This window comes from Convolutriloba macropyga, chromosome 4, assembly GCF_964194025.1.
Source record: "Convolutriloba macropyga chromosome 4, txConMacr16.3, whole genome shotgun sequence".
NCBI lineage: Eukaryota > Metazoa > Xenacoelomorpha > Acoela > Convolutidae > Convolutriloba > Convolutriloba macropyga.
The window spans coordinates 30,025,673-30,041,030 of NC_134471.1; the positions used below are offsets into that span (position 1 = coordinate 30,025,673).

Sequence of the window (15,358 nt, forward strand, 5' to 3'; positions counted from 1 at the left end):
AAGAGTTCCATCGAAAAATTTTTAACTTCAGTCTATCGTTGCAAATAATTTTTGAGTTTTTTGGTTTCTTGATGGTAAAATTTAATAACCAGGACCTTTGTCGTTGTTACATTTTTTCTTCCACGCAGTCATACTGCCTAGAACCGAATGTTGTTTTTTTCATCCAATCTATCATAATGTTTCCTAATATTTTCTGTCATGTTGGGTACTTAAAAAAAATCTAAATCTTTCTGAATAACGACTTTCTGAATAACAGCAAAGGGAATAAATAAATGTGTTCCATAATTCCATTTCGTAATTATGTTCAATAAAAATTTTTGGAACACAATTACAAATTCTCAAAACTTTCAGAGATAAACTAGTACTGATGAAAAATTCATCAAAAATATACTAATCCTCCAAGAAAAAGTTTTGACGCTTGCTTCTGGAAAAAAAATCATTTTTGAGGTTTCTTCTTTTCTGATTTTTTCATTGTAAATGCCTTTTGGTGGAAAAATCCCAATGTTTTCAATTGCGTCAATACGAAAAAGGCGTTTAGTACATAAGAAAAAAAGACAAGATAAAAGTCTATGTATTTGTTTCAAATAATTGAGGGAGTGAACCTCACGAGTTATTTAAGCTACTGTAAAACGTTTTCATTTTTTGCAATGTTACTGAAAATGCTTTCAGTAATACTATGCCAACAGAAACTAAAAATTGAGCTTTTATTTTAAAAGCAAATTTAATACTAAATTTTTATATTTTTGGAGAATGCCAGAAATGTTTTGATATAAGCTGGTCAGATATTTAACAATTAGGGTAAACAGCTTTGTACAACATGCAAATCTGGATGCATCTGTTAATTCTATTTTTTGACTTTAATAAGGTTTACCACCACGTTTAGTCATTCCCTGGCCAAAGTTTCACCCCTATTCCACCCATAAATAGCGGGATTAGGGTGTAATCCGTTTTCCACTGCTCTTTATCGGGGAAAAGAGTGTAAGAGAGTAATTTTAAAAAATTACACTTTAATTACACTCTTTTATCCACTCTTTTACATTCTTTGTAAAGAGTGTAATTAAGGATGGAATGATAAAAGATTACACTCATATTTCCACCCTTATACTAATTATCAATTTTTTTACACTATTAAACCATTTTTTTGAGAGAGTGTAATATAAGGTGGACGGATAAAAGATTACAATCTTTTTTCCACCCTTAATCTGCATATCATTTTTTTACACTATTACACCCTTGTTTTTGAGAGAAATTTGCGTTATTTTGGCCCAAGTTTAGGTACAGACTTATGAAAAGACAATGCTCGACCAAAATTACTATGAAAAGACCGTACTCATCTCATTTGAGCTATGAAAAGACTTTATCTGGACTTTAAGACACGCTGGATTTTAAACGAAAGACTTTAGCTCGACCCAAAAGATTACAAAAGACTTAAGCTCGACTCAAAACTTTTTAGAAGATTTTAGCTCCACCCAAAATTAGGGCTGATTCTTAGCTCGACCTAACGTTTGCAAAAAAGACTACACTTAAAAATTAAGCGGGAATAAAATTTGCGCGCAAGATAGATAATTTGTAGAGAGATATAATGAAAGGCATGAGTTTCTTGTGAAATCGTCTCTCCGATAAAATTTACTTTAAAATTTGCTGAAATGAAGCCGAAATGAGGGGTGACTTGGTGACAATTTCTACTTCCGGATTCAAGGCAATTTTTTTCTTCTGCTTTTCATATCAATGGACACTGGGTGACAGTTTAAAAAAACTGGGATGTCTAGTTGGTGATTATTTGATGACAATGAGTCACTATGGTGGTCACTTCATTTTTGTTTAAAAGTTATTTTTGTCACATAGATGAGACTACCTTTGGCCGCTGGCTGGGTATTGGAGTGCGGTGCTATTGCACAATAAACCTGCAGGCAGAACGTGGAACGGTGCTGGGGTGATTTTCTGCGGACTCCGGTAGGCGGAAAAACACTGGTTGGGTGCTCAAAAGCAGTTGAGAGGCTTTACGGCAGGGTAGTTCTGGTGAAACTCCTGAGGCCAAAGGTTTGCAATGTTGCTCTCTGTGGTTAATCAAATGGCTGTATAAAAAAGAAGTTAGTAGGGCCCTACTGGAAGAAGAGAAGTTCTATCAAAAAGTTTCAAGTTTGAACTTTCTTTTATTTGTTCAATCAATACGGGACAAAATTAATATGACTCGAACAGTTAGCCATTTCTTTAAATTGATAGAACTGATTAAACTAACGTGAATCTCATGTGTTTTTTTCATGCTGTGGAAGGGAGCCATGAAAAAACAAAAACATAAAATGTTACTGAATCCTATTTAATTTACAACTCTCAATGATGTTGAAGTTTTTGTAAGTTCGTCTGTTTTTCTTCTGTTGCTGTTGGCCCTGGTGTGAACAATAGCACAAAAATGCACATCCAATAGCAGGTTACATTGTAGATAACATTATTTGTCTATGAGTCGAATTGTTGATCCAGAGGCCATCGGCATGAAATTTTCTCTTTCAATCTTGTGAGGGCTGGATCAACTCGTTCCAGCTGTTCTTTTGAGATAATATTTTAGTTTTGTTCCTACATAGCGTCATAATGGTAACAACGCTTGATTTGACTGGTGCCCGTTATCTTCAAAATTACGAATCTAATAGAATCTCATCTCATACGAATCTCAATTGAAACTTTTTTGGTTCTTGCGTTTGACTCGTACAAGCTGTTTGCGGAGGCAAAAAATGTAACTGATATCATTGATGTGAGAATGAGCCAGAGAGAAGCATCTATGAGATTCGTAATTTTGAAGATAACGGACACCAGTCAAATCAAGCGTTGTTACCATTGTGACGCTACATAGGAACAAAACTAAAATATTATCTCAAAAAACAGCTGGAACGAGTTGATCCAGCCTTCACAAGATTGAAAGAGAAAATTTCATGCCGATAGCCACTGGATCATCAATTCGACTCATAGACGCAGGGCTTCTGCACAACTATTTCGACTACTTCGACGGAACTGGGTTATGGCTATGCAAATAATGTTATCTACAAAGTAACCTGCGATTGAATGTGCAGTTTTGTGCCATAGTTGATACCAGGGCCAACAGCAGCAGAAGAAAAACAGATGAACTTACAAAAATTTTAACATCATTGCGAGTTGTAAACTAAATAAGATTTAGTAACCTTTTAGGTTTTTGTTTTTTTCATGACTCCCTTCAACAGCTAGAATAAAAAATTCAATGAAATTCACGTTAATCTAATCGATTCAATCAATTTACAGAAATGGCTAACTGTTCGAGCCATATTAATTTGGTCCCGTGTATTCTTTGAAAAATAAACGAAAGTTCAATTTTGTAACTGTTCGATAGAACTTCTTTTCTTCCAGTAGGGCCCTACTAACGTATTTCTTTATACAGCCAGATCACTTTGATCAACCACAGTCAGCAACAACGCAAACATTTGGCATCAGGAGTTCCGCCAGCAGAACTACCCTGCCGTAGAATAGAGCCTATCAACTGCTTTTGAGCACCCAACCTGAGTTTTTCCGCCAACCGGAGTCCGCAGAAAACCACCCCAGCAGCGTTCAGCGTTCTTCCTGCAGAGCCAATAGCACCCACCGCACTCCAATACCCAGCCAGCGGCCAAAGGTAGTCAGCAGCGCTCATCTATGTGACATAAACAACTTTTATCCCAAGTGACCTCCATAGTGACAGATTGTCATCAAATGATCACCAACTATACATCCCATTTTCTTTTAAATTGTCAGCCAGTGGACAATCAAGTGACATGCAAAGGTTATAAACTGTCACCCAGTGCCCACTGATATGAATTGCAGAAGAAAAAAACTGTCACCTGTAGCCTTGACTCCAGAAGTAGAAATTGTCACCAAGTCACCCCTCAACTGACCGCCAAAACTCCATAAAATGTGAAAATGGTGACTACTAAGGCGACATCCAAGAGTCACAAAAATTGCCAACCAATCACCGCACAAGTTGCCTCGAAAAATGAAAACTGTCATCCAGTGACACAGTAAATGTGACAAAGTGTCCAATGTAATCTCTCAATCTGACCCACAAAAGTCACCAAGAGTCACCTAGTGACCCTCAAATCCCCTCTAAAACTCACATACTGTCAACCAGCGACCTTGAAAGTGACATGTGAATGTGACCAATTGTCACTAAGTGACCCTACAGTTAACTAAATGAATGTAGCCAAACATTGGCAAGTGTTTTTGCAGCTAACCCCCAAAAAATGGCCAAGTGATCTCTAAAGATCAAAAAACATTGCTAGTGAGCTCTCAAATGATTTCTATATGTCATAAGCAGTCCCTCTTAAGGTGACAACAAACTCAAGAACCTAAAAAATACCGTAAAGTCCCAATTTGTCACCCAAAAAAGTGCCCTCGAAATTTGGCACAGCTTGACAATTTAGTCCATCATTTTATGCCATCATACAATGCGAATGTAGAAAGACTATTTGAAAGAGCTCAATGCCTGACGAGAAAGAAAATCCACAGACCACAAAGTTTTAAGAAAAATGTCTTCAGGAAAACAGCATCTCTTCCTGGCATAATTCAACACTAAGTAACCGAGCCACTGAACTGTCTCAAAATATAACCCTGATTTTAATGGCCAACCAGACAACTGACAACAACTATCTAACGTGTATGATGAAAAAAACTCATGGCATTTTAATATGACCACAATAATCAGCTAATATAGCCATAAAGTCAAACTAATAAAACCTAGCGTTACAAAATTAACCTCCTTTTATATTTTTTAAGCAACTTCATCAACAAAACATTACAGCTAAGGACTTAACGCTCCCACCGAGACCCACAGCATAAACGGAGGATTCAAATGTTGGACCAGAAAATGCAAAGTGTAGGAAGTTCAACTCTAGTAACTGTCAAAAATGGCTCCCAGAAATTTAATTTTCGCCACGGGAGCTATTGCAATACATTATAAATCAAAACTTAAATGTTCAAACCATAACACCTCAGATGCTGTGCAAAAATTCGGCAACTCTCCAAAATCAATAATTGCAAGGATGTTAAAAGTAATTCAAAGACGATGAATGGAGTATCCTCCACTTCTATGAATCAAAGCAAAAAACATACACCTGCAAAACAATTGGCGCAGCAAATTTCTCTAAAGCGTCCCTAACCAACAAGATGTCACTGAAATTGAGAAGTTGAAATACTTTCAACGTTCATTCCCCGGACACTCAAAAGATATAGAAGCTCTACCTTGTTTAAAAGCCCAAATGATGACCTTTTGTCATACATGAGCTAAGCATGTGTCCCGCAAACCCACAAAACTTGTCACTGAAGCGCAAGAAAACTCAGTACGTTTTGAATAACCTGCTACGGCCAGGGATCTCCAATGTATATTTTATTAAAACTTCGACTGCGCTTTGCACAGGAAGACATGGCAGTTATGGCGGGCATAGAAGTCATGTTATTGCAGACTCAAAAATTTATAGAAAATTAGTCTTTTTTCCATTTACTGGCCATTTAGAAAATCAATCCAGGAGATCCAATACACCAGAGATGTCTTCGGACAAGTTGGAAATAGTTTTCACTTGCAGCGATGTTTGTTCTCCAACACACGGCAAGAGACTTCGAAAACTCTGAAAATAAAAAAAATTAAGAGCTTCTACACTGATGATTTTGTAGATTCGATTGTCAAAGATTGGACAATTTAACCAGCAGTGCAACATGTGAAACAAAAACTCTCCATGTAGGAAGTGACCAAATTTGATTTAAACTCTGCCCATAAATGTTTGGCTCCTGCGTAAAGTGAGCGGGTCTTGAGCCATGAAAGCAAATCCTTAGTCCTCACTTGAGATGAAAGCGGCAGTACTTGGTTGTAATTGTTTGCTTGGTTACTGTATAGACAGTTTTGGCGTGACACCAAATCTGTTTGTTCCTCGAACGAAAGTAAACTCAAACTTATAAAGTTTCTGACAAATTTCGGACAGCGTATCATCTTTGAGTCAGAATTATCCAGGAGGCACCACCTAAGCAGTAAGCAGAACCCTGCTGATGACATCTCTCCTATTTTTTCCAGCATCAAACATAATAATATTCAGGCCATGCCTTCTCTCCGCTATTCCAAAACCACGTGGAGAAGTTACCGCGAATCCAAGGAAGAGACAAACACCCACGAAAACTGACTGCCTAAAGGTTTTAAGAAAGTAAACAGATGTGAAGCACCCTCTATATTACATCAATAAATTGATCAAAACTCTTTGATTGTAACTTAAAATGCACTTATAAATTAAAAACATCATTACAATTAGGGGAAGTTATCTCAAAGGAAAGTCTCATGCTAAAGCCATCAACGGCGTCTTCAACGGCGTCATCAGAGTTTGATAGCAACTAACTAAAACAAACCCATGACTGTGTTCCAAAAAATGCGGGGGTTCAGTTCTGAATTGGAAAAAACCACTAGATTTATGAGAACATTGGCGTGGGAAACACCATATTTACTTACAAAAAGATTGTTGCGTTCCCCTAATTAAAATTTCCAATTTCTTGGGTTGTTGCCACTAATTAGCAAAGAGACTACAGTTGATAATAGCGTATCTGCCAGAAATTTGATTTCAGGAATTAAAATTGCTGGCAATCTCCGCCGATGTTGCGAGCACCACAATGCACTGATTGCCGTCGTTCACTGCAAGTAAGACCTAGACGCTGAAGAGAAGACGTCAAACTGCCTATTCACTTACTGCCTGGCAATTGCATATGATCTCAGCACAGACAGATATGTGACACAAAACCGAATCCTTGTCGCTCGACGCGAGGTGCCACGTTTGTTCTTGTCTGTCAGACAATGACTCAGCTGAGCTGAAACTTAGCTCTTCATCTGCTCCATACTCTCGTGTGGTGCGGGGGACAATCAGTCAGTGGGTAAGAAAGCTGTTTTCTTGACAAAACGCTAAGCAAAACTGAGGCCAAAGTTCTCTCCAAAAAGTTCAGCAAAGTCAAGTATCCTCTCAAATTTTCTCCACCCACCCTCCTGGGAAGCAACAACAAAGATGACTTTCAATTAACGCCAAACCGCCTCCTGCTAGACAAACCCCTCGGCAATTTTCCTCGATCACTATTTAATGAGACGCTGACATTGTAAACTTCGTTGGGGAGGCCGTTGAAACAAAGACCTAAATATTATTGAAAACAAAAAACTGTTGAGCGAGAATTTTCTCTTGCAGAACAGTTGACCAAATAAGTTGCTTCGTGGCGCAGCATTGGACGTCAATGACGGCATTTGACTTCATAAACAGCTTACCAGAAGAAATTTTTGACAATTCTAACAATTCAAATGGAAGATTACTGGCCCCAATAATATTAGGAAGTCCTGTCTGTGAAGGAAGCTTTGTGTAGTTTAACTGGACGCGCGGTTAAATTAAAACGTGTTTACACCAAAACAGTTTTGTGGTACCCAAAGATTTTCATGGAACTGAATAATATTGAGTTACTGAAACTGTTAATGGATGTCAATCGGGAAAGTAAACTATACGGTTGTTGTATGAAGGAGCTAAAGAAGTGCATCTATGGGAATAGAAGCTTTGAAAACAGTGGTTCTCGGTTGGAGCAAGGGTTACCTTAGTTTCCCTGATAAACTTGCTTGCACTTTCTCTAGTTCGATAAGTTGGCTTTGCTATAGAATCAACAGCAGAAACGATGTTCTAAAAGTAGTGGTTGGTTCCAAAACATTTTGGGTGGTTGGTTTCAAAACAATAGTTGGCGTATAATTTTTTTGCCAAGCATGTTACTGTCGCTAATTAAATTATGCAATTGGTCCTGCTTCTTCTGAGCGCACTTTGATTACTACAGAAAAGAGCATTATTTTGCACACAGCTAGACTTAACCAATTTTAATGTAAAAAATTCACACTGCTGTTGAATCTATAGTTTATTTATATTATCATTAACGGATCGCAAAATTTTTTTATAGAACGGGTTCAGTTTGGGCTTTTAATTAGTTATAGTTACTTGCAAGCGCAATGTTTAGACTTTTAAAACTATCAACGGTATCTGTGTAAGAAAATTGTGCAGCATTAGCTTAACAAATGATTTCAGCAGTTATTCAAATTTTTACAGTTTTGTTTTTCAATCACTAAATAACGAATTCAACCTATTTGATTTGTTAAACAGATTGAATGGAGTTGAACCAACAAGACATGAGGGATCTAGTAAAATGGTTGCATTAGAGTGAGAGTCTTGATGAACATTCTTATGAACGTTTGATATTACAATTTGAAGAAACTTTGGCCAAAAGCAAACAAAAATCACAATTATAATGTGGCGTGGGACAGCTGAAGAACAAATTTAGGCAACATGAAAGATATCAATCAAAAAATTGTTCAATTTATTTCAAATTTGCGATTTAAAGCAAATTCAAATTGAACCGAACTCTCTTATGTCTTTCACTTAATCTAAAATGTGTCGGAAGTTACTTTTGAGCCTCATGACTTTAAAGCGTGCCATCTGTTTGACATATGATTGCCATTCAGTCCACCACTATTTGTGGTGAATTCTTATGTTTTGATCGAAACTATAGAAAAGCAAATATCGAAAAAAAGTTTTTCATTGTAATGGTTGAAGAAGTAAGGCAAGAAGTAGAAAAAGAACGCTCAAGAAAGGCAAGGAAAAGTTATAAGTAAGAAATTGTTGCCACGTGCTCAGAGCCAGTCACATGAGATCACACAATATTACAAACTAAACACAAATCAATATTTTTTCTCAATTATCAGCCTATTTTTCTTGCTTGAAATATTTCAAAATTTCAGTCAAAAATGAACAAAAAATTTACGGTGTGTTTAGTTTGACATCGGCCACAGCCAAATTTTATATAAAAATCGTTTTTGAGGAAAATGAGACTTTTTTTTCATCGGCGATGCTGTCAATGGTAATCAAACATGCGGTTAAAAAGAAGCATCAAATAGTTATTTGTTCTTCAATTTTTTTCTTGGATAACATCGAACTCTGCAAATTGTCCTAGTTTTTGTGTGCTCAATGTAAATATTACAAAAGCTGGAATATTTTGGCCAGAGTTATAATAAAGAATGACTAAACCAGCTTTTGCTTAAAAAATTTTGATCATTTTATTGTAATCCATGGCTTTTTTTTTTATCTCATTGAAGGGATCTTATTTTATGTTTCTAAATTCTAGAGCGGGTTCATTTAGGGAGCTCCGCCGTAATGTTATTGTAGAAGCAAACCATTTAGACTATTATTACTATCAATGGCTTTGGTGTAAAAATTGCTACTCAGGCTAACAAATTTCTTCAGCAGTCTTGTTGTGTTTTGAATCACAAAAGGATGATTAAAGCTTAGTTGTGTGACAAACCTATTAAACAGAGATGAGTCCACAAACATGGGAGACCTGATTTTTAACAAAAAATCCATGAGAGTGAGAGTCTCGAAGAGCCAGCAAAAAAATTTGAAAACTGTAATCGAAGAAAATTTTGCCAAAAATGCACAAATTGTCAAATTAGAGTCTAAGGTAGGACAGATGGAATTGGAAAGCAATTGACCAAGTACCATCAGGCATTTAAAATGGGCACTTAAGCAAGAAAACTGACTTGAAAGAATTTGGCACAACAGATCCAACCATTGGGGATGACATGATATCAGAAACCAATTAGAAATTAAGTAATTGTCGAAGTAAAGCTTATTGTTCAGATCTGATCAATTTCAAATTTTTGCATCCGAAAAAAATTCATTGTGACGAATATTGACATCCGACATTTCTACTTGTCACTAAAATATTTTATTCTACTGGAAAAAATGTTTTTATTGATTGGTGTTGTTGGTAATGGTAAACTAAATAGTGATAATTGTTGGTAATGGTAGTTAAATAATTAAACTCTTCGGTTCAAAGAAAAGGGCGCGAAAAGCTATTTGATGTTCCAATTTCAAAACTATGGATAATTAGGCCACCACTCAGATTCTACACTTTGTCCTGCTTTTTCTATCTTCAATCTGACAATCTAAGCATGAAAACAGAAAATGGGAAATTTGTTTGCGCATCATTCTGAAACCATGATAAAAACCAATTCGAAAAGAAAGTCTTCACAATAGTAGTTAAATCCACGGCTTTATTTGTATCTCCATAAATGGCTCTCGATTCTTTTTTTCTGGCATGCACAGTGTGAAAAACATAGTACCGTCATATTAACCATTAAATTCAGCCGTTTTTCAAAGCTTTTATTTTTCTGGCTTTTAATCATTAAAAAATGTTAGCCTATCTGTTGTTACAATTCGAATAAGTAGAGATGAGTCAACGGGAAATGGGAGTTTTAATCAAAAAACTTTTATGAAAGTTAGGGCCTTGTTGAACCGACTAAAGAAATTTTGAAATAAATTTTTGATTGAGGAAATCAGATTCCGAGATGGCACTGGAGTAAATTGGTAGATTGTAGTTATTAAGTTGAGAGACATCAATTGAGAGATTATTTTCAAATTTTGTAATCTGCCTTTCTGTCCAAATGGGCCCAATTTTCCTTTGTCTCTAGCTCAATCCAAAAAAAGTACACAAAACAACGTAATCTAAAAATGTTCCATCCGCTGGGTAGAAGATTAACTTCACCAGCATTAATTTCAATTTTTGTGTATTTTGAAAATAAGCAAAGAATCTCCAATAAGAATTTTTTTTCAAATATAAGGATTTTTCAAAATATGGAAAAACAGTTTCCTTAATAGAACAATTGGGAAACTGCGATCAAACGATTGAAAAGAGATGCTCAAGCAAGGCATTTAAAAAAGACTACTATGAGATGGGCGCATTTTCTTCAGATAATGTCTGATGAGATGACACAATACCAAGAGCTAAAATCAAGTCAACATTTTGTCCAATTGCAGCTTGCCACTACGAGCGCGTCTCGTGTTTAAAATTTTGAAAAACATCCAACAAAAGCAAGAACAGCTATACGATAAAGCAGATTGTTGGATGAAAAGCAGTAAAAATTATTGCAAAACAGCTCCAAATTTAGAAAAAAGAATCAAATCTGGCACCAAGGACACCTTTACCAACCAAAAAGCCTAATCTGAGGCGTATGTGTGACAATGATGAAAAACTCAAATAATGCACTCGACTGAACACAGAAGAACCTATAACGAGCAATTGATGATTTTTGTTTGTGGTCTTGTTAGTGATACGCCAAATGGCAAATGGACATTTCTTGCTAGCTTTGATGAGCAGCAGTTGCGAGTGGGTGTGCAGTAAAGATTCGGGTACTGAGAGTCTACCAAACAGTATACATAAAATAGCTAACAGGTCTGCAGTAATGTAATGCAAAGTTTTACATTTATATTTCAGATCCATTGAAGACATCATGACATCACTAATATCTTTTTTATGTCTCCTTTTTCTGTCATGCGATTAACAGAATCCTTCTCCGACAGAACATTTTAATTTGAATCTAATCAAAGCAAAAAAATATAGTACTTTCTTCTAAAAATCAGTGAGCGGTAGAGGTGGAAGTACTAAGAATCAAATAGCTCGCAAAATGAAACTAATTGAAAAGCTTAAATTCAGTTTTATTGAAAGAGTTTTGGTTAACTTGAAATTTGGAGACTCGAATTGTGATAAGTTAGTAGTTTCTAATACCACAGAATGGGGTCCTATATAAAACATTGGAAACTTCCAGACCTAAATAAAACCTTGGAAAAACATATCTGAAAATTGTGAACAAACAAAAGAGTTCAACATCATTCTGCTGGATATTAGTCTGATGATTTTGTCTTACCGATCTACAACCAAATCGAACTGATTTCAACTAGGTTCGCTTGAGCGAATTTGCCTCAGTGAAAATATTTTGAGTGATTTGGATCTACATTAAATTAAAATATTGATGAATTGAAAAACTTTGAAAAACATTGATGAATTTTCATTGAATTGAATTGAAGTTTGTAAAAGAATATCATAATTGTAACAACCCTTTTTCATCATAACCCAATCTCCGAAGGGTAGTAAAAAATCTTAACCAGAAACTAGCTTTCATAACAACATTTTCCATGAAATGTGGTATGAACAGTCTTTTTCATTTAAAAGATACAAGGAATAGGCTACAACTCTATTATAAGATGCAGGAATAGCAAAATTATAAAAGTTCAATTCAGAGTCTGAAAAAACTTTTGAAGAAGTAAACGTATTGTTTACACCATACCGGACAAGCACAACGGAAAGGTTTTCACCAACGGAAAACCTTAAATGGTTTGACGAAACTTTGAAAAATAGATTTGCTGAAGAAGTCAAACAGAAGACTAGTGTAAAGCTGACAGAGAAAACAACAAAAACTTAGAGCAAAATTGTGCACTACACTAAAATGAAGAAAATAATTACGCCGATAAACAAAATTTGTTTTTGAACATCAGTTCTCAAAAAGCATCGGATTTTGATAACAAATTTAAAGATTTTTAGTTGAACCTAATGCTGTTACTTCTAAAGACCATAGCATCCCTTTTCTGCTTAAAGATGGCAGAGAAGTTGATAACAAACTTGAAAATGCAAATGAAGGGTACCTTTTTTGATAGTTTTTGGTCAAAAACTGAATTAAGAGGTATCGAAGGAGGTGTTCGTTGATCCTCAGTTAATAACTAGCAGAATATGTCGCTATATGAAACAGATTTAAATACAAGCTTTCATATAATCATGAATCTGAAATAAAGAACGTATTCAGAAATTGATGATGTGAGTACAATTTCATTTTAAAAACAGGCTCCTTAGCTTGCAAGAACCTTGTGCATCTTATAAACAAGTCTGCCAAAAAAGCCAATGTTTCTTGATTTCAAAACAAATAAAAACTGTTTCATTCCGTAAGGAAGGGGGAAGACAAAACAAACAACTACAGTCCAATTTTGCTACACATTTATTGAACTAAAATTTATGAACCCGTTAAGTATAATCGTATTTTTGCGTACTTTTAAAGGTTCGATTTCATCCATCCTATCAAACTTTGTTTTTAAAAAAGCTTCGCACAATTGAATGGATGCCATTGCTAAACTAACGGACACAACTCAAAAGAGACATGTCTCATTGATGGAAAAAATTTTGATACGATTCACCATAAGAACAAGTTACAGAAACTTTAACTGTATGTCATAAGAGTTGTTTGCGTAGCTTTGATCAGGTATAATTTTGTCAGAAAAACATCAAAAATGCTTTGCTCAATATTTGAAACTTCAGCTGCTTGAAGCTAGCTAATGGTGTTCTGCATGACTCGATTCTTCAATTCTCTGTTTTTTTTTTCATTTTCACAAATGACATTCCAGACAGTTGCAATGTCTGCAGAATTTTTTTCTTCGCAGTAATCAAATTAATTGTAGACAGCAGTAATTTTGAATCAATACAAACATTTTTAGTCAACGTAGAGATATCGCTCAATGCCAACAAGCTGTCCGCTAGTTCTATGAAAACTGTTAAACGACAGTTATAATAGATAAGATTGCCTCTAAGTTCAAATTTTTCTCCTTATACTGTACTCATAATATACTTGAATCAGAACACTGCAGGTGACTTGGAGTATATTTTTAATAAACTAGAAAACACGAATTAATTTGATTAGGCGCAGAAAAATCGTCAATTTAGTGCGGAATAGTAGTGAAATCAAAGTAATATATTTAAAAAGTGTTTCAACCCAGTTTTATTCATCAAATATTATCTGGTGTGTCATTTTAAACGGATCTGTCAATTTTAACGCCCTTGAATCGCAGGTTTTATTGCAGAAAAATTATAACCGACTCCGTTTTTTCTCGGAAACACACAAAAAGTGCACCTCATCTTTTTTAGAAACTTAATGTCCTAACTGCGCAAAAACTGCATGTTTACGATATTCTGTAATTTGTATTTAAATCAGTAAATAAAAGGCAGAGGCTATTAACTCAACGAAATAGTTACTTTTGAATCTCGGTCAAACAATGCGACAAGAAAATCTAGGAAATTATTGCTTGAAGTACCAAAGAGTAAACGAAAATTAAAACGAACCCACTGAGATTTAGAGGTGCCCATTCAATTAATCTTTTTCCATCGAAAGCCATGTGGTTCTAATAAATTTTTTATCAATGTGTTCAGTTATCATTGTCAGTAAAACTACATTCTATTGTCTATTGAGTTACCAAAAACTATCTTGTCCTAAGTGTTACCTTGGATTCACCTTTTGTGATTGTTAATGAATTAAGCAGACATCACATAATGCTTCAAATTGTTGTTCAACCATAAAGAGGGGTGAAGATTTTGGACAGGAATTGAAGATTCCATCAAACAGGCTGATAATTTCTCCTAATAACTGTCACAATAAATTTTTTTTTCAAATTTTTATATCCAACTGTAGGAATCTGAGGAGCAGTGTTGATTGATCCAATTTGATCCGTAAAACGTCTTCTCCGAGCTTATCTTATTTTTTGTATATGCAAAGATAACTTGACGGTTTCTCATCTTGAAATCTAATGCTTATAATTTTTGTCATATGATATGTTTTTGATGGTCATTTAACGGTTTCTGACCATGACGGGGTTCTGATCTTGAAACCTAATGATAGTAATTTTTGTCATTTGGTTTATTTTTGATAATAAATCTCTCTCTCTCTCTCTCTCTCTCTCTCTCTCTCTCTCTCTCTCTCTCTCTCTCTCTCTCTCTCTCTCTCTCTCTCTTTCTCTCACACACACACACAAACACACATACACACACTTGTTTGATTCAAAAATGAGCACCCCCCAAGACCCAAGGGACGGCAAAATCGTTTCTTTATGTCTTAATAATTGTTTTACTGAAACACATCGAACTATTTGGTTGGATATGAATGCCACGAGTCTAGATCTATCAGGTTTTATTTTTAACTTTGTGGGGCATTTTCTTTGGTCTGTCCCATTATAGCCCCTCTCCCCTAGATTAGTAGTCAGATGACCTATAGCCCCACCCCCCCCCCCCCCCCCCCAGTCACGGTAAATATATCATAATGGGGCTATAATTTCATGGGGGGGGGGCTGTAATGGGAAGACCCCATTTCTTTGCAAGACTTTGCAGGCCTACATTAGTTTTTTTTCCCCAGTCATAATGAAATAACAATTTACTGTACTTTAACGGTCTTTAAAAAATTTGGAACGTTTTTTTGATCTAACCATATCTAGGACTATATTATCTTTCAAGCCACTCAATATTCTAATCTCTTCAAAACATAACATACACAATACTCCACACAGTACATATGTTACATGCGAATAATAACGTATTAAACAAACGCGTTTTCATAGATTTAAAGCACGTGCAGCCGCTTAGTGGGCTTGAATACAAAAACGGTTTTCATTGATTAAATATAATATTTATTGTGCATTTGTTGTATTGAGACACCATCAAAGCAACATCA

At 35.5% G+C, this 15,358-nt stretch overlaps 2 protein-coding genes across 4 annotated transcripts in view; both read left to right on the forward strand.

Annotated features, from left to right (window-relative positions):
* The window catches only part of LOC142337601 (cilia- and flagella-associated protein 298-A-like), a 364,848-nt gene that overhangs the window by 186,226 nt on the left and 163,264 nt on the right, over positions 1 to 15,358 (forward strand). The window lies entirely within an intron of this gene.
* LOC142338375 (uncharacterized protein C7orf57-like) overlaps positions 15,232 to 15,358 on the forward strand; it is a 13,289-nt gene continuing 13,162 nt past the window's right edge. For all 3 annotated transcript variants that reach the window (XM_075388100.1, XM_075388101.1, XM_075388099.1), the window contains exon 1: positions 15,232 to 15,354. The gene's annotated coding sequence lies outside the window, so the exon portion shown is untranslated. The remainder of the gene's footprint in view (positions 15,355 to 15,358) is intronic.